A 21,014-nucleotide genomic window follows, 5' to 3' on the forward strand; every position below is an offset into this window, starting at 1 on the left:
GTAGGATAATTGAAATAAAAGTAGCGGCTTGTGGAGAATAACACTGGGCTGGATTTGATGCACTGAATAGCACGTAAACTGATCATACATTTTATGATACAACTGAATGCTACCAATAAAGACTACGAAGGACAAAATTGTCTTTTTCTCCAGGTGTGACAGGAAGCAGAGCTAGGCTCAGCATAACCATACACTGCAGCAGTTTACAGCTCACCGCATGATGCACTTTACCCCTCCCTCACATATACCCCCACTGGGGAATTTAGACAGCAAGTCACGCAGGGCTGCGTTGGGGGAGATACACAACACAAGGGAGCAAGGCCAGGTGGAGGTGGCAGTAGTGGAAGAGGAATTGGAGAACTGAAGGGGCAGCTTGACCCCACTTCAGCTAATGGGCCTGATAACCTCAACCATATAGAACTATTATTTAAAAGAATGGTTTCTGAGCACCACATATCGATATAGTGATTACAGATTGTACTAAGCAGTGCTTTACAGATTACAGCTTGAATGAAGGAGCCGACTAGCTGCATAAACATAGCTTCCATGATGGTTTTGCACTGGAATCCACCATGCAGAACTTCAAGAACAACTTTGCATTCTTCTCCCACGTAAACTCAGACTTGTGCCATTGGGACCTGGAGTAGCATAGGCTATATTTTCCAACTTTGACAGGTTTGCAGGTCAGTAAGAGAAATCACTAACGATTCATTGATTTTATTGGTGCCTTGTAAATTGAAGACTCTGTAGGTACTCCTCCTCTGATAAATGAAGGTATGTATGCCACTGAATGCAGATTGTGTGAAGGTCGCAATTAGCTTGTGTACATTTTTCTGGTGAAGCCTGATTTGCCACTCATCCCTCCGTTGGTCTGCTGATATAGGTGGGTTCTAATCGAGAAATCCAATACATGACTTATATAGGGAGGCTTTTTGGTGGTGTTGCTTGGAGTCTTTGCAAAACTGTTGTGGTGCAACCATTTTTTCTCAACAGCTGCCCCATCATTTACAAATTTATATTCACTGTCCCTGTTTAATTAATACTTCTCTAAATATTCACTAAGTTTGCCTTGTTTACCCACAATCAATTCAAGACTAATTCCTGGCTCATCCCTTTCTCCTTTCTTGCACAATTGAAATGTAGCATTATCCTTTGGTACAATTCCCATTTCCAAAGATTTTTGTAAACTTATAGCGAATGCCTCCCCAATCCCCTTCTGTAATATGAGAGGAATAATGTCTGGATTCGTACCATTCTATGTTTAATCCTATTAATCTTTTTTAAACTTTAATTTTAAATATTTATTTCCAGTAATGACTCTTCCATGTCCTCCTTAGGTATTTCAACACATTCACGCTCTCATATTCCTTGTAAAACAAGATTTCTTTTAATACAAGAAGGAAATAGAATGTTGGAATAGCAAAACAGCAAATTCATTCCAGGAATGCTGAAAAATCTATTCATTATTTTATGAATGCATCTTGTGATATTGTAAATCTGTGAGGCTAGAAAAGTGCAGTCATTTATGAAACAGCTAGATGCAGTAATGGGAAGATAATGCGGTTAAGTATTTTGGAAATGAGACCAAATCATTTGAAAGGCTGTCTGCATGAAAACCTATCTTGTGCTCCAATGTTTTTGAGCTAGATTTTCAATCCACTATTTCAGATACAGTAAACCCTTACATAGAAACATAGAAAATAGGAGGAGTAGGCCATTCGAGCCTGCTCCGCCATTCATTATGATCATGGCTGATGATGCAACTCAGTAACTTGTTCCCGCTTTCGCCCCATACCCTTTGATCCCTTCAGACCCAAGAGCTATATCTAACTCCTTCTTGAAAACATGCAATGTTTTGGCCTCAACTGCTTTCTGTGGTAGTGAAAACCACAGGCTCACCACTCTCTGGGTGAAGAAATTTCTCCTCATCTCAGTCCTGAAAGGTTTACCCCGTATCCTTAGACTATGACCCCTGATTCTGGACTCTCCCACCATCGGGAACATTCTTCCTGCATCTACCCTGTCAAGTCCTGTTAGAATTTTATAGGTTTCTGTGAGATCCCCCCTCACTCTTCTGAACTCCAGCGAATATAATCCTAACTGACTCAAATCTCTCCTCAGAAGTCAGTCCCACCATCCCAGGAATCAGTCTGGTAAACCTTCGCTGCACTCCCTCTTTAGCAAGAACATCCTTCCTCAGATAAAGGAGACCAAAACTGCAAACAATATTCCTGGTGTGGCCTCATCAAGGCCCTTTATAATTGCAGCAAGACATCCCTGCTCCTGTACTCGAATCCTCTTGCTATGAAAGCCAACATACCATTTGCCTTTTTACCGCCTGTTGCACCTGCACGCTTACTTTCAGTGACTGGTGTACGAGAACACTCAGGTCTCGCTGCATATTCCCCTCTCTCAGTTTATAGCCATTCAGATAATAATCTGCCTTCCTGTTTTTGCTACCAAAGTGGATAACCTCACATTTATCCACATTATACTGCATCTGCCATGCATTAGCCCACTCACTCAACTTGCCCAAATCACCCTGAAGCCTATCTGCATCCTCCTCACAACTCACCCTCCCACCCAGTTTTGTGTCATCTGCAAATTTGGAAATATTACATTTAGTTCCCTCATCTAAATCATTAATATATATTGTGAATAGCTGGGGTCCTAGCACCAATCCCTGCGGTACTCCACTAGTTACTGCCTGCCATTCGGAAAAAGACCCATTTATCCCTACTCTTTGTTTCCTGTCTGCCATTCAATTTTCTATCCATTGAAATACACTACCCCCAATCCCATGCGCTTTAATTTTACATGCTAATCTCTTATGTGTAAGTTTGTCAAAAGCCTTCTAAAAGTCCAAATAAACCACATCCACTGGCTCCCCCTCATCAACTCTACTAGTTACATCCTCGAAGAATACTAGTAGATTTGTCAAGCATGATTTCCCTTTCGTAAATCCATGCCGACTCTGCCCGATTCTACCACTGTTCTCCAATTCCTCTGCTATAAAATCTTTGATAATGGCCTCTAGAATTTTCCCCACTTCCGACATCAGGCTGACTGGTCTATAATTCCCTTTCTCTCTACCTCCCTTTTTAAATAGTGGGGTTACATTAGCTACCCTCCAAGCTGCAGGAACTGTTCCAGAGTCTATAGAATCTTGGAAGATGACCACCAATGCATCCACTATTTCTAGGGTCACTTCCTTATGTACTCTGGGATGCATACAATCAGGCCCTGGGGAATTATCGGCCTTCAATCCCATCAATTTTCCCCAACATTTCTCTACCAATACTGATTTTCTTCAGTTCCTCTCTCTCACTAAGCCCTGAGTTCCCCAACATTTCTGGTATGATATTTGTGTCCTCCTTTGTGGACATTTAGTTGGTCAGACATTTCTTTGTTCCCCCATAATAAATTCCCCTGTTTCTGACTGTAAGGGACCTACATTTGTCTTCAGCAATCTTTTTCTCTTCACATACCTATAGAAACTTTTACAGTTAGTTTTTATGTTCCCCGCAAGCTTGCTCTCGTACTCTATTTTCCCCTTCTTATTCAATCCCTTGGTCCTCCTTTGCTGAATTCTAAACTGCTCCCAATCCTCAGGTCTGTCTGGCAAATTTATATGCTTCATCATTAGATCTAATGCTATATCTAATTTCCCTTGCAAGCCATGGTTTGTCTACCTTTCCCATTTTACTTTTGCGCCAGACAGGGATAAACAATTGCTGCAGTTCATCCATGCGCTCTTTAAATGTTTGTCATTGCCTATCCACCATCATCCCTTTAAGTAATGTTTCCCAATCCGTTATAGCCAACTCACGCCTCATACCTTTGTAGTTTCCTTTACGAAGATTCAGGACCCTAGTCTCAGAATCAACTACGTCACTCTCCAACTTGATGAAGAATTCTATCATGTTATGGTCGCGTATCCCCAAGAGGTCTCGCACCACTCGATTGTCAATTATTCCTCTCTCATTACACAATACCCAATCTAGGATTTTCTAGGATTGGCCTGTTCTCTAGTTGGTTACTCAACGTATTAGGTCCAGAAAAGTCCAAGAATTCCGCCTCTTATGCTATTGTGACTAATTTGATTTGCCCAATCTATATATATGCCAGATTAAAATCACCCATAATTACAGATGTCCCTTTATCGCATGCGTCTCTAATTTCCTCTTTAATACCATTCCCAACATCACCACTAAAGTTTGGGGGTCTATATACAACCCCCACTAACATTTTTTGCCCCTCAGTGTTTTTCAGCTCTACCCATACAGATTCCACATCGTCTGAACCAATATCCTTCCTCACTACGGAGTTAATTTCCTCTTTAACTAGCAATGCAACTCCACCGCCTTTTGCTTTTTGTCTGTCCTTCCTAAATACTGAATACCCCTGGATGTTCATTTCCCATTCTTGGTCACCTTGCAGCCATGTCTCCGTAATCCCGACTATATCATACACATTTACATCTATTTGCGCAATTAATTCATCCACTTTATTGCGAATGTTCCGCGCGTTAAGGCACAAAGCCTTAAGGCTTGTCTTTTTAACATTACTTGTCCCCTTCCCACTATTTTTCACTGTGGCCAGATTTGATTCTGGCCCTTGATTTCTCTGCCTATCACTTTTTTTATTCCCCTTACTGTCTTTTGTTCTTGTCCTTAATCCCCCTCCTCTGACTCCTTGCAAAGGTTCCCATCCCCCTGCCATTTTAGTTTAAACCCTCCCCAACCACTCTAGCAAATACTCTCCCTCGGATATCAGTCCCGGTCGTGCCCAGGTGTAACCCGTCCAGTTTGTACTGGTCCCACCTCCCCCAGAACCAGTCCCAATGTCCCCCTCCCCCTCACACCATCTCTTCAGCCACGTATTCATCCAATATATCCTGCTATTTCTACTCTGACTAGCATGTGGCACTGGTAGGAATCCTGAGATCACTACCTTTGAGGTCCTACTTTTCATCTTACTTCCTAGCTCCCTATATTCTGCTTTTAGGACCTCATCCTTTTTTTTTTAAACCTATGTCGTTTGTACCAATGTGTACCATGGCCACTGGCTGTTCACCCTCCTCCTTCAGAATGTCCTGTAACCGCTCTGAGATATCCTTGACCCTAGCACCAGGGAGGCAACATACCATCCTGGAGTCTCGTTTGCGGCCACAGGAACGCCTATTTATTTCCCTTACAATTGAATCCCCTATAATTATTGCATTCCCACACTTTTTATTCCTCCCCTGTGCAACAGAGCCAACCGTGGTGCAACGAATTGGGCTGTTGCTGCTTTCCCCTGAGAGGCCATTCCCCCCAACAGTAGCCAAAGCAGTATGATGAAGGGTCACTGACCCGAAACATTAACTCTGCTTCTCTTTCCACAGATGCTGACAGACCTGCTGAGTGGTTCCAGCATTTCTTGTTTTTATTCCAAAGCAGTATATCTGTTTTGCAGGGGAATAGCCACAGGAGATTCCTGAACTGCCTGCCTAGTCCTCTTACTCCGCCTGGTGGTCACCCATTCCCTTCCTGCCTGTGGTGTCTGAGCCTGCAGTGTGACCACCTCTCTATATGTGCTATCCACGATACTCTCCGCCTTGTGGATGCTCCACAGAGTCTCCAGCTGCCGCTCCAGCTCCGAAACCCATGCACACATGCTGGTCCCGGGCACTGGAAATGTTCCCGGTTTCCGACATGGAGCACAAGGAGCACACCACGGCTTTGAGCTCTCCTGCCATGACTTAACCTTTTAAATTAACCTTTTGGAAGATCTTAATGTCAAACAAAATCAGTTACTCTAGGGCCCTTCTTCCCTGGTCCTCATTACTACAGAACTCTCTTAAAAAAAAACTACTTACTGTATACAAAAAACTGTAAACCTTTCTTACCTTAGATACTTACCCAGCTATTTAGAACTATTCCCTAACAGCAGTGACTCACCAACCAATCACCTTGCAGCTTTCCTGCGATGTATCTTCTCCATGAGGCAGGAATGTGTTCGGAAGGAGACAATGTACAAGAACTCAATAACTACTGTCATAATTCCCTTCCCTTATTTTGCCATTCACGTAAAATCTTGAGACAACCTCTGACTCTTGTGGAAGATTCAACAGATAATATAATGACAGTGCTTTGAAGCAGCAATGTACTGTACCCTGGAGTGATTGATGCTGCTTCTTGTAATTATTCCTTAGCTCTGTCACAGAGGAAAGTTATCAAGCAAAATTCTGACATTTACTAATAGAGGACTTGAAGGGGGAAACAAGAGGCAGAGCTATCCTTGATCAATCACGCCTGTATCTTGCCACTGGATTTCTAAACAACTTTGGAGAGCTCTGGGAACAGGTTAACTATCTCCGCCCTCCAGACTGGAGGGTGATGAGAATTCTGGGAAGTTCCACAGATGCAAATGGAAGAAAATAATGAAGTTTCAGGAGGCAACTAAGTAAACAAATTCCTTCAGCTTTTTTTTTCAAAAAAGCACTAGAATGAGTTTATTAATCCAGAGATGTTATTTAAAAAATGCCTAATCACTTTTTGTTCCAGATATATTGATGATCTGACGGACACACTACATGAAGAGAAGCAACGACTGAAATATTTTGTTTGCGATCGAGGCCAGTCCAATTCACTAATTATGAAGGTGTATCTGTCTGCAGGTCCTGTATCCTCCCAACTCCTAAAGAGGTAGTAATCGAAAAATTAACTGGATTGAAGATTGGTAAATCCCCTGGACCAGATAAGCTGCATTCTAGAGTGTTGAAGGAGGTGGCTATAGAGATAATGGATGCATTGGTGGTTATGTTGCAAAATTTTATAGATTCTGGAAAGATTCCTGCTGGCTGGAAAGTCACAAATGTAACCCCACTATTCAAGAATGGCAGGAAAGAGAAAATGGGGAACTACAGACCTGTTAGTTTGACGTCAGTAGTAGGGAAAATGTTAGAATCTACTATAAAGGATATGAACTAGACACTCAGAAAATGATATGATTGGGCAGAGTCAACATGGATTTATGAAAGGGAAGTCATGTTTGACAAATCTGTTGGAGTTTTTTTGAGGATGTTACTGCAGCATTGATAAAGGAGAACCAGTGGATGTGATGTATTTGAATTTTCAGAAGGCTTTTGACAAGATCCCACATAGGAGGTTAGTAAATTAGAACACATGGGATTGGGGGTAATATCCTGGTATGGATTGAGAATTGTTTAATAGAGAGAAAACAGAAAGTAGGAATAAACGGTCATTCTCAGGATGGCAGGCTCTAGTGAGGTACCGCAAGGATCAGTGCTGGGGCCATAGCTGCTCACAATCTATATAAATGTAGTGAACAAATGTAATATTTCCAAATTTGCTGATGACACAAAACTAGGTGGGAATGCAAGTTGTGAGGAGGATGCAATGAGGCTTCAAGGGGACTTGGACAGGCTATGTGAATGGGCAAGAACATGGCAGATGGAATATGTGAATAAGTGTGAAGTTATCCATTTGGTAGAAAAAACAGAAAGACAGAGTATTTCTTAAATGGTGAGAAGTTGGGAAGTGTTGACGTTAAAAGGGACCTGGGTGTCCTTGTTCATGAGTCACTAAAAGCTAGTATGCTGGTGCAGCAAGCAATTAGGAAGACAAATGGTATGTTCGCCTTCAATGCGAGGGGTTTTGAGTATAGGAGTAAAGAAGTCTTGCTGCAATTGTATAGAGACTTGGTTAAACCGCACCTGGAATATTGTGTACAGTTTTGGTCTCCTCATCTAAGGAAAGATATACTTGCCATACAGGGAGTGCAAAGGACGTTTGCCAGACTAATCCCCGGAATGGCGGGATTATTTCATGCGGTGAGCTTGAGGAAACTGGGCCTGTATTCTCTCTAGAGTTTCAAAGAATGAGAGGTGATCTCATTGAAACTTACAAAATTCTTACAAGGTGTGACAGAGTGTATGTTGATAGGATGTTTCCCCTGTCTGGTGAGTCTAGAACCAAGGGACATTGTCTTAAACCCCTTATTCTGAGACTGAGATGAGGAGGACTTTCTTCACTCAGAAGGTGGTAAATCTTTGGAATTCTGGATACTAATGACATCAAGGGATATGGGGATGGTGCAGAAAAGTAGTTTTGAGATAGAAGATCAGCCATGATCCAATTGAATTACGGAGCAGACTCAATGGGCTGAATGGCCTACTCCTGTTCCTTTGTTCCTATGTAGTGTTTTTAAAAACTGAAAAACACCTCAAGGTGCTTCAATGAGGCAGAATCAAATAAAATTGGGCAGAACAACTCGATATCGCTCCCATGTGCAGTTAAGATACTAGTTCAGCCTCAGCTGGAGTATTGTATCCAGTTCTGGGCACCACACTTTAGGAAGACGTGATGGCATTGGAGAGTGTGTAGAAAAGATTCATGAGAACGGTTCCAGGGATGAGGAACTTCAGTTATGAAGATAGATTGGAGAAGTTAGGACTGTTTTCTTTGGAGAAGAGAAGGTTGAGAGGTGATTTGATAGAGGTATTCAAAATCATGAGGGGTCTGAACAGAATAGTTAGAGAGAAACTGTTCCCACTCATGAAAGGATCGTGAACAAGAGGGCACAGATTTAAAGCTTTTGGTAAGAGAAGCAAAAATGACAAAAGGAAAACTTTTTCACACAGAGACTGGTTAAGGTCTGGAATGCACTGTCCAAGTGTGGTAGAGGCGGGTTTCAATTGAAGCATTCAAAAGGGAATTAGACTGTTATATGAAAAGGAAGAATGTGCAGGGTTGTGGGGAGTAGGCGGAGAAACGAAACAGAGTGAACTGCTCTTTCCGAAAGCCTGTGCGGACATGATGGGCTGAGTGGCCTCTTTCTACACTAACAAATCTGTGATTCTATGGAGAACATTAGAAAATCAGAAATAGGAGGAGGAGTAGAACATACAGCCTCTCAAGCCTCTTCCGCCATTCAATACGATCATGGCTAATCTTCTGGCTCAACTCCACTTTCTCACCCATTCCTCGTGTCCCTTCGCTGGAATTTTACACCACCATCCTCCCACCCTTCCCCCCCCCACCCCCCCCCCCCGGGAATGGGCTAGGTGGTGGGTGGAGGCATAAAATAGGGTGGGAAGGGGATACCGTGCCCGTTGTCTACCCGCCTCCGCTACTATTTTACCTGCAGCAGGGGAGGTGGCAATTCAGGCCTTTACGTGACCACAAATACCAGCGGTGGATAGGCATTTCAGCACCTGAGGAGGCCGCCTAGTAATACATGGCAGCCTCCTTGCAGACTGGGGAGGAAGCCTCCTGATCAGACACTCTGTGCCTCATGGTGGGACCCTCAACCGCATGGGCAACAACCCCCACCGGCCAATTTTCCTCAGTGAGGCCCCACACAGTTAGCTGCATTTTGGGGACTCCTCCATTGTTGCTTGTCCTGGCTGGCTGCAGTTGCAACAGTGGCCACCGCTCCTGGTGGTGCTGCTGGTACTGAAGAACTGCCGCTCTCTGATTGGCTGGCAGCTCCTGGAGGAGCCATGATATATTAATAGCATCATGTCTTTCAAGCCCAGCGGAGGTGGGCTCACTCCTGGCTTTCCAGCTGGTGAGCGGGGCCACAACCTCCACTTTAAATTCCAGCCCTTGATTCCCTGTGACACCAAAAATCTGTCCATCTTAGCCTTAAATATACTGAACAATGGAGCATTCACAACCCTCTGGGTAGGCAATTCCAAAAATTCATAACTGAGTGAAGAAGTTTCACCTCATCTCAGTCCTGAATGATCAACCCCTTATCCTGAGACTGTGCCCCCATATTCTGAATTCCCCAGCCAAGGGAAACCACCTCTCAGTGTCTACCCTGTCAAGCCCCTTCAGAATCTTGTATGTTTCAATGATATCAGCTCTCATTCTTCTAAACTCTAGAGCCTACAGGCCGAATTTACCCTGCCTCTCACCTTGAGATAACCCTCACATCCCAGGAACCAATAGTGAACCTTTGCTGTACTGCCACCAATGCAAGTATATTCTTCCTTAAATATGGCGACCAAAACTGCACACGATACTCAAGGTGCAGTCTCACCAAAGCCCTGTACAATTGTAGCAAGATTTCCTTATTCTTGTGCTCCAAACCCTTTGCAACAAAGGCCAACATGCCATTTGCCTTCCCAATTGCTTGCTGTACCTGCATGCTAACTTTGTGTTCCTTGTACGAGTACATCATTTAGAAGTTTTACACCTTTTAAAAAAGATCATACTAATAGAAACAGGAGTAGGAGTAGGCCATTTTTATTTATTTATTTAGAGATACAGCACTGAAACAGGCCCTTCGGCCCACCGAGTCTGTGCCAACCATCAACCACCCATTTTATACTAATCCGACATTAATCCCATATTCCCTGCCACATCCCCATAATTCTCCTACCACATACCTACACTAGGGGCACTTTACAATGGCCAATTTACCCATCAACCTGCAAGTCTTTGGCTGTGGGAGGAAACCGGAGCACCCGGCGGAAACCCACGCAGTCACAGGGAGAACTTGCAAACTCCACACAGGCAGTACCCAGAATCGAACCTGGGTCGCTGCAGCCATTCAAAAAGATCATGGCTGATCTGATTGTAGCTTTAACTCAATTTCCTGCCTGCCCCCATAACCCTTGGCTCCCTTGTAGATTGAAAATCTGTCTAACTCAGCCTTGAATATATTAAATGACCCAGCCTCCACAGTCTGGTGAACCTTCTCTGAACTGCTTCCAATGTAAGCATATCCTTCCTGAAGGAAGGAGATAAAAACTGTACGCAGTACTCTAGGTGCGGTCTCACTAATGCCCTGTACAGTTGTAGCAAGACTTCCCCACTTCTATACTCCATCCCCTTTGCAATAAAGGCCAACATTCCATTTACCTTCCTAATTACTTGCTGTACATGCATGCTAACTTTTTGTGATTCCTGAACAAAGACACCCAGATCCCTCTGTACTGCAGCATTCTGCAGTCTCTCTCCATGTAAATAATATTCTGCTTTTCTATTTTTTCTGCCAAAGTGGACAACCTCACATTTTTCCACATTATACTCCATCTGCCAAATGTTTGTCCATTCACTTAACCTATCGATATCTCTTTGCAAACTCTTTGTGTTCTTCTCAAAACTTGCTTTCCCACCTATGTTTGTATCATCAGAAAATCTGGCTACAATACACTCGCTCCCTTCATCCAAGTCATTAATATAGATTGTAAATAGTTGAGGCCTGAGCACTGATCCCTGTGGCACTCCACCAGTTAATTTGCCATCCTGAAAATGCCCCATTTATCCCGACTCTGTTTCCTGTTAGTTAACCAATCCTCCATCCATGCTAATCCATTACCCCCTACACCATGGGCTCTTAACTTGTGTAGTAATCTTTTATATGGAACCTACTGAATGACTTTTGAAAATCCAAATACACATTTACTGGTTCCCTTTTTATTCATCCTGCTTGTTACATCCACAAAGAACTCTAATAAATTTGTCAAACATGATCACCCTTTCATAAACCTATGTTGACTCTGCTTGATTACATTTTGATTTTCTAAATGTCCTGTTACTACTTCCTTAATAATAGATTCTAGCAATTTCCCAATGACAGATGTTAGGCAAACTAGCCTATAGTTTCCTCCCTCCTTTCTTGAACAGAGGTGTTATATTTGCAGTTTTCCAATGCGCGGGGACCTTTCCAAAATCTAGGGAATTTTGTAAGTTCACAACCAATGCACCCACTATCTCTGCAGCCACTTCTTTTAAGACCCTAGGATGCAGGTTATCAGGTCCAGGGGACTTGTCAGCCATTAGTCCTATTAATTTGCCTAATACTTTTTCCTCTCGTGATAATGATTGTTTTAAGTTCCTCCCTCCTTTTTGCCTCTTAATTTTCTACTATTATCGGGATGCTTTCAGTATCTTCTACTGTGAAGACAGATACAAAATACTCGTTCAAAGTCTCTGCCATTTCCTTGTTTCCCATTATTAATTCCCAGCCTCATCCTCTAGGGGACCAATGCTTACTTTAGTTACTCTTTTCCTTTTTATATACTTAGTAAGAGCTTCTAGATCTGTTTTTATATTTCTTGCTAGTTTAGTCTCATACTCTAATTTCGCCCTCTATTTTTATGGCCATCCATTGCTGGTTTCTAAAATGTTCCTAATCTTCTGGCCTCCACTGATCTTTGCAGCATTGTATGCCTTTTCTTTCAATTTGTTACCATCTTTAACTTCCTTAGTTAGCCAAAAATGGTGTATCCTTCTCATAAGGTCTTTCTTTCTCAATGGAATACATCTTTGTTGAGAGTTATGAAGTATCTCCTTCAATGTTTGCCACTGCTTCTCTACCATCTTACCTTGTAAGCTATTTTCCAGTCCAATGTAGTCCTCTGTCTTCATAAACTTAAATAAAGGCAATTACAAGGGCAAGACCCTAATTTCAGACCCAAATTCCTTACCCTCAAACTGAATGTGAAATTCTATCATATTATGACCACTCTTGCTGACAGGATCCTTTACTATGAGGTCATTGATTAATCCCTTCTCATTAAACATTACCAGGTCTAAAATAGCCTGCTCCCTGGTTGGTTCCAGAACACATTGTTCTAAGAAACTGTCCCGAGTACACTCTAGGAACTCATCCTCCAGGCTATGTTTGCCAATTTGATTTATCCAATTAATAAGATTAAAATTATTGCAGTACCTTTCTTACAAGCCCCCATTATTTTTTGATTTATACTGTTTTTACTCCCAAAGTAAATAACCTCACACTTCCCCACATTATAGTCCATCTGACATTTTGTTGCCCATTCACTTAACCTGTCGATATCTCTTTTCAGCCTCTGTGTCCTCCTCATGGCTTACATTTCCACCTAACTTTGTATTGTCCTGCACCTGATGGCCTGCATCCTAGGATCTTAAAAGAAATGGCTGCAGAGATAGTGGCTGCATTGGTTGTAATCTTACAAAATTCCCCAGACTCTGGGAAAGGTCCCAGCGGATTGGAAAACTGCAAATATAACACCTCTATTCAAAACAGGAGGGAGGAAACTATAGGCCAGTTAGCCTAATATCTGTCATTGGGAAATTGCTAGAATCCATTGTTAAGGAAGTAGTAGCAGAAAATTTAGAAATTCAAAATACAATCATGCAGAGTCTAAGTCATTAATATAGATTGTAAATAGCTGAGGCCCCAGCATTCATCCTAGCAGCACTCCACTAGTTACCGCTTGCCAACTTGAAAATGCCCTGTTTATCTCTACTGTCTGCTTCTGTCCATTAACCAATCCTCTATCCATGTTAATATATTGCCCCCAACTCCATGCGGCTTAATCTTGTGTATTAGCTGTTATGTTTCCGCTGATTTGCTGGATATTTTATGCATCAAATTTATCTTAGAACAATGCAGGTATGGCATTGTATTAAATCACCAACAGGCTTATTTACTGTATTTTAAAATATCTCAGCGCTTACCAGATTTCAGTACAATGCATTTCAGAACAGTCTTATGTTTACTAGAACATTTTAGCCCTCTCTTTTTAGTTTCAGTTTCATCAATTCTTAAGCTCCAGCCATAGGCTGAAGCAATCAAGCACAGCGAACACTGATCAATGGACAGACTAATATAATCAAACCCAGATCAATCAAACCATTGAACACTAAATTAGCCCTTTGTGTGGCACCTTATTGAATGCTTTTTGGAAATCCAAGTATACCACATCTACTGGTTCCTCTTTATCTCTCATTAATTTGTCAAACATGATTTCCCTTTCATAAAACCATGCTGACTTTCTCCTCAATGTATATTAGTTAAGCACTGTTTCGTAGTAGCACTCTTACCTCAGAGTCAGAAGGTTGAGTTTACATCCCACTACAGGAATTCACTCCATAAATCTAGGCTGGCACCTGAGCGTGTAACTGATGATGTGCAGTGTTGTAAGAGGTGATATCTTTTGAAATTCGCTTCAACTTACTCAAAGCACCATTACAGATGCCTTTGCACTATTCGAAAAGGAGCAGGGGAGTTCTCAGAGTGTCCTGGCCAATATTTATCCCTTAACCAACACTTCCAATAACAGATTACTTGGCCATTTGTCTTCTTTTCTGCTTGTAGGACTTTCTTTGGCTACAAATTGCAAGATAACAGTAAGCCATAAGCTATAAAATAGTTTGGGATGTCTTTAGTACAGAAAAGTGGTGTATGAATGAAAGTTTTTCTTTCCTGTATGCATGCCCAGAATCTTAAGGGGCAAATAGAGCCATTTACCAGTCCCGTGGTGGCGGGATGGAAGTGGGGGGGGGGGGGGGGGGCGCGGAAAAATAGGGGGAAACCATGTTGGATCAGTTCCCCAACACATTCCTGCCATTGTGAAGGTTTCCCAGGGGTGGCCTGGGAAGCGGATTGCCTGTTTGCTGTACCAAGGCTGGCAGGCAATTCAAATAGCTAAGGCCCCAATTAAGGGGAATTCTACGGTATTGTCCCCTGCGGCAGTCCGGGGTGGGGGGGGGGCATCAAGCTGGATGCTTCATCCCCCAAAGAGGGAGCCACAGGCAGAAAAGGCATCCCTGTGGCCCCAACAATCCAATTGGGGGTTTCCCCTCCAATCCAATGGGCCTACTGCCGACCCCCCTCTAAAATATTTAATTATTTATATGCTTCCATTATGAGGAGCCCTGCCCATCTCCTACCTGCCTCAGCAGTGCCCACCCCTCCAAGTGGGGTTGCTGAGCCTCTCGAGCTGCTGGCCCTGCAATTGGGCCAGCAGCCTCGGGCACTCGTCCGCCGTCATTAATAGGACAGTGAGCGTTGAGGTGGCCAATTAGGAGGCCACCTCCGTGAAAATTGATCCACTGGTCTGGCTCCCAGCAGGTGCGGGCTCCGGACCCCCATTTAGTTCCAAAGCCCATGGGACAAACGTGCTCAAAACTATTCCCATATCTTTTAAGGGAATAGCATTGAACATGGTTAAATGTGAGTACGGTGTAAGTGCTTAAGAGTCAACTGCTGGAGCTGCATAACCAGATAGAAATTAGGCAAAATACTATTTTGTTCCTGGAAAATCTGTTCTACTTGCATCATATTGCTTCTGGTATATTTTCAGTCTCGTATGTACAGGATTTAAAAAAAAATATATATATATTTACAGTTTACTCTCCTGCTGCTGCTTCTCCCCATCCCCTCAGTCCTTTGTTTCATTTTTCTGATTTTCTTTCCTGCTGTTTTTTTTTTTCCTTTGTCTTCTGTTCTTTCCTTCTCTCACTTCCTTCTATGTCTCCAATTTTTACCATCTCACATGCTCCAAATCCTAATAATAATTTACTTGAATTCCATATATATCTGCCTGCTATCCCCACCTTCACTCACTTCTGGGCACTATCCAATAACATTGTACATTAATATGTCACCTTTAATGCAATCAAACATCCTAAGAGCCTGTCACAGTTCAGGCTTGTTGACCATTTTACTATGGAAGTGGGGGAGTGCCGTGTAATTTATATTAAAATGCATTTTAAAGTTTGTGCTCAAGGGGTTAGACTTGCCAGACACTCACATGCTGGGGATTATGTCCAGAAATCAGATGAAGCTTCTGTCCAGATGGTCTCAGTCAATGGAGGTTTGTTAACCTAATGGACAAGAACCCTAACTTTACACCGTTGCATTAATTTCAATGCTGAGTCTATTGGCGAAGACTACAACAGTGCATCCTGTGAAGCAGCAGGGTATCATTGACAGCAACTTCCGGATTTCTGCATTTAACTGCGCGTGTGCAGTTATTATTATTACAGCAAAGACCACACCAATGATTCATAAATGCTTGAAAACGCCTTTAACCATCAACCTGTTAACCTGCTGAGTTTACATGCTCTAGTGTGGTAATTTTAGTTCACTAAGTAAATCTCACCAAGGTTTTTGTACTGTTGTGTACATCTTAGCATCACTACATTTTGGTTGGGTTAAGTTAATTATTCGGTGGGAGACTTGTGGTGTAATAGTGGAGAGAGTGGATGGCAGTCCCACTTGACACTGCAATCTTGTTTTTGTTCCTTCCTCAAATTTTCTCACTTTCTTTCCTGTCTCTCCTGAAAGCAGTAGTTCATCTTGGGATACATTCCTTTAGACACAGACTGCCCTTTGACACGCACGTGGCTATTTACATGTTGCTTTAGACAGTGAATGCTGGAAAGTTATGGGGCATCAGAGCTAAATCCAATCTTGTCCTCAAAGTGCAAACACACACGATTTTCAAAAGAAGTACCTGGATAATAATTGCCAATGCCTTTCACTGAATTTTTTCTTCATTCCTCTGGGGATATTTTGTCCAATTGTACTGCCTATTGGTACCAACCATTTTTAGCATGGAATGAACATAGAGCCTGGTCCAAATGGCTTAGTACATCACATGAGCCACTGAGGGAAGATTTCTTGTGAAGCTGCAAGACAAGTGTGCTATTTTTAAAAATCACTATTGACTCTACAAGTATAGTTCTGAGAAGTAGGAATTGAAACTTTCATAACAATGGTTTAGTATTAAATAATTGATTGAAATGTATAAACACAAAATTATGCATACTGATTATTTTGTTTATAGGCGAGTCAGAAATATTATCTACTCCACAATGGTTAATGAGTTTGGTTTTTGCTGATGATGTTTTTGATGTATGGATAGCATAGATATATGGGGCATTTGTTGCCAGGGATGTGTAGTGTGAGAGGAGGAATGAGAGAACTGACAACAGACAAATTAAAAATGTAAAATAAAGTCCCAATCTGTGCAACGGAAGCCAGGTACTTTTTTTGGTCTTTTTTTTTTGTTTTCTTCTTAGTAAACCTACTCCTTTTCTGCTCATCAGCCACCCCATCATGCCCAAATCCTATTGCCATTCAACTTCCTGCAAGCAAGGAGGGTGAAGCACTGCAACCGGTCTTCAGGCTATTTCAAACATGTTCTCGGACCATCCGATAGTAGGTACATTTTTACTGAGTGGCTTCAGAGAAGAGCAATGATTTCTAATTCTTCTTGTACAATGGGGAAGAACGTAAACTTAAGGCAAATGAAATTGATTTTAATGTTCCAACCAGCCACTGGCACCTTACATTGATTGTTTCATGGCCCCTGCCAGGCAAAGCCAAACATACTTTCCTTCAAATGATTTGATGTGACAGGATTGCAAAACCTCTAAAGCAGCCATATTTAGTAGCAAATCAGAAGTTATTTGTTCAAACTTACAAAAGGAACTAAAAATTTACAGTTACAATATTAACCATCATCAGGGTAAGCTTGACTAGAGTTTGATGTTAACCAACATGGCAGCAGTGAAAGTCAATTGAATTAAATAGGACACATGCAGAGTCAGTACCCTCTGGCGGAGACCTGATGTGATTATTTTCATGGATATTTATGTTGAGCCTCATTGTTGAGACTCCTGTTACAAGCTCACTAAAAATATCTTCACCTTTCATTATTTTTAAAAATTCCCAAACAAAGGCAGCATTCTAAGCACATTTGTTTAGCTTAGTACTAAGCATTTCCTATTTTCTTTTTTATAAAAGTTACGTACAATTTCTCAATCGGTAAATAATACCTGTAAAATGCGATTTTCCCTTTGAATAATTTTTGGGTGGGGTGGGGGTTGAAAGGATTGGGGTTTGGTGAGACTGTAAAAGGATGTTTGGTCTCCAATTTTATTTCAGGCCAGTGGTAGTCTGAACACTCATCCCACCTGTACAGGCTATTTGTGCAGCACTTTGCACTACTGGTATGCACAGACCTTCTACTGACATTTGAGAAAATCCCATGGTCAAAGAATTAAACCTGAATTTGCAACATCTGATTCTATGTGAAATACTATAGTGAAAGAGGAGGTAGTTGAGATACAGGATGGGCTAAAAATTGATAAAGAGGAGGTATTAGAAAGGCTGGTTGTACTTAAAGTTGATATGTCACCGGAACCGAATAGGATGCATCCGAGAATGCTGAAGGATGTAAAAGGTGGAAACTGCAAATGTACTGGCCATACATAATGATCCAATCCTCTTTCAATACAGGGTGGTGCCAGAGGACTGGAGAATTGCAAATATTACATCCTTGTTCAAAAAAGGGTGCAAGGATAAACCCCACAACTATAGGCCAGTCAGCTTGAGCTCAGTGGTGGGAAAGCTTTTAGAAATGATTATCTGGGACAAAATTAACAGTCACTTGTACAGGTGTGGATTAATTAAGGAAAGCCAGCATGGATTTGTTAAAGACAAATTGTGTTTAATAACTTGATTGAGTTTTTTGAGGAGTTAACAGAGAGGGTTGATGAGGGTAATGCGGTTGTTGTGGTGTATGTGGACTTCCAAAAGGCGTTTGATAAAGTGCCACATAACAGACTTGCCAGAAGCCCATGGAATAAAAGGGAAAGTGGCCGCATGGATATGATGTTGGCTGAATGACAGGAAACAGAGAGTAGTGGTGAACAGTTGTTTCTCAGACAGGAGGGGGGATGCGAGTAGGGTGTCCCCAGAGTCAGTACTAGGACCACTACTTTTGTTGATATATGTTAATGACCTAGACTTGGGTGTACAGGACACAATTTCAAAATTTGCAGATGACACAAAACTTGGAACCAATGTGAACTGTGAAGAAGATAGTGATAGACTTCAAGAGAACATAGACAGGCTGATGAAATGTGCAGACACGTGGTAGATGAAATTTAATACAGAGAAGTGTGAAGTAATACATTTTGGTACGAAGAAAAAAGAGAGGAAATATAAACTAAATGGTATTATTCTAAAGAGGAAGCAGGAGCAGAGGGACCTGGGGGTATATGTGCACAAATCATTGAAGGTGGCAGGGCAGGTTGAGAAAGGTATATGGGATCCTGGGCTTTAAATCAGTAGAGGCATGGTGTACAAAAGCAAGGAAGTTATGATGATCAAAATGAGTATTGTGTCCAAATCTGAGCACTACACTTTAGGAAGGGTGCAGAAAAGATTTATGGAGAATGCTTACATCGATGACAGACTTCACTAATGTAGACAAGAGTGGAGAAGCTAGGGTTGTTCTCCTTAAAGAATAGACGGTTGAGAGGACATTTTTGATAGTGATGCTCAAAATCATGAGGGGTCTGGACAGGGGAGATAGAGAGAAATCTGAAGAGAAAAAAAAAATTTCAGAGCTACAGGGAAAGGGAATGGGAGAGGGAGTGGGACTAGCTAAATTGTTCTTTCAGAGAGCCGGCACAGACTCGACAGGCCAAATGATCTCCTTCTGTGCTGTAACCATTCTATGATTCTAGTGCAGCATTACTACTAACAGGGTCAGCACTCTTATCTCTGAATTGGAAGATTGTGGGTTCAAGCTCCACTTCAGAGAATTTGGCACAAAAATTTAGGCTGAAATCCAGTGCACTACTGAGGGAGTGCTGCACTGTTGGAGGTGCCATCTTTCAGATGAGGCCCTGTTCTCTCAGATGGATGTAAAAGATCCCATGCACTATTTTGAATAGCAGGGGAGTTCTCCCTGTTCTCAATCAACCTCACAAGTACAGATTATATGGTCATTATCACATTGCTGTTTGTGGGAGCTCACTGAGTCTACTACCTTACAAAGTGACTACACTTCAAAAGTACTTAATTGGCTGTAAACATTTTGGCATGTCCTGAGGTCATGAAAGGTGCTGTATAAATGCAGTATTTCTTTTTCAACAATGCTCGAAAATCTGCCCTGTGATGTATGCTGATGGATTCCAACTAAGAGCCTCAGGCCATTGCCAGGGACAAGCAGTTATGGAATAAAAATGTGATACAATAAGATCATCTCAACTTGAAGATTAAGCTATATGTCAAGACTTTGCAGTCATTTTGCAAAGAATTTGAACAGTGTCCTTATCATATAGAAGCTTTGATTGTATTTCAATATCATAATTTCCCAGAACAAAATCACCATTGCTGAAGCAAATAGGAGAAGTAAAAACAGGAATAATGATAAATGGAGGTCTGAACTAGAACAGTATGTGGGAAATGCAGTCAGCATCTGAAAAAGTAAGGCAGATCTACTGATATTGTTAAAAAAGGAAAGATTCTTTGCAGCGCTGACCCAAGCAAACAAGGGTAAAAAAAAACAGTTGGATGTCAAGAATACAGATATGTCAACTTCTTTGAGGAACATGCCTTTAGCTTTGATTTCATGACTAACTTGCAACTCTTTGTTTTCCGAGTGGTCTTTCAATCTGCTGTTGCGAGACACTATGAAGTGCATTTTTTGATAAATCAAGCACGTATTGATTACAAGCCAGGAAGTCCTGATGACAACACCTGCTTAACACTTTTAACTATAATGTTATCAGTTTGATATATGATCAGTTAGATTACTATTTTCAGCAGGGACAGAAATATTGACTCTACTGAAGCTTATAAAAAGAGCTGTAGGGCATAATTCAAATCAGTCGAAACATGACTGATTTCATGTACAGACCCTGCTGCACGAGAACAAGTCTTACTAAGAGTACTTAAATAAATAATCTACTTTAGTGACCCAATCTCTAACAATGTCAGCATCACAAATGCAGATTATAGACAGCAGGCGATTGTTAAAGGTTTCTCATCAGGCATTAATAAAACAAAAAGTCTAGGCTGACACTCCAGTACAATCATTTCTGAGGGAATTCCATTTTTCTGATGGGATAATAAACGAAGGCTCTATCTACCCTCTCAGATGGATGGAAGGAAACCCATGGTGTTATTCAAAGAAGAACAGGGGAATTTTCCCCAGTGTCCTGGTCAATATTTATTCCTCAACCAACATAAGTAAAACAGATTATCTAGTCATTATCTTACTCCTGTTTGAGAGATATTGCGTGCACCACTGTTGACGTGTTTCCCTATATTACAACTGTGATTACATTTCAAAGTACTTCATGGTTGTCGACAAGGTCCTTGGCCCTTGGTTGCCAATGCTTGAAATTTAAAATTCTTATCCTTATGTTGAAATCATCCCATGGCCTCACCCTGTCTCTTCCAGCCCAATGCTCTCACTTCCT

General features: G+C 41.7%; 1 protein-coding gene and 1 long non-coding RNA gene across 11 annotated transcripts in view; one reads left to right on the forward strand and one right to left on the reverse strand.

The window, feature by feature from the left end:
• The window catches only part of LOC137377033 (synaptotagmin-7-like), a 1,016,894-nt gene that overhangs the window by 644,229 nt on the left and 351,651 nt on the right, over positions 1-21,014 (reverse strand). The window lies entirely within an intron of this gene.
• Positions 1-21,014, forward strand: part of LOC137377034 (uncharacterized) — a 114,734-nt gene that overhangs the window by 64,053 nt on the left and 29,667 nt on the right. The window lies entirely within an intron of this gene.

This window comes from Heterodontus francisci, chromosome 14, assembly GCF_036365525.1.
Source record: "Heterodontus francisci isolate sHetFra1 chromosome 14, sHetFra1.hap1, whole genome shotgun sequence".
NCBI lineage: Eukaryota > Metazoa > Chordata > Chondrichthyes > Heterodontiformes > Heterodontidae > Heterodontus > Heterodontus francisci.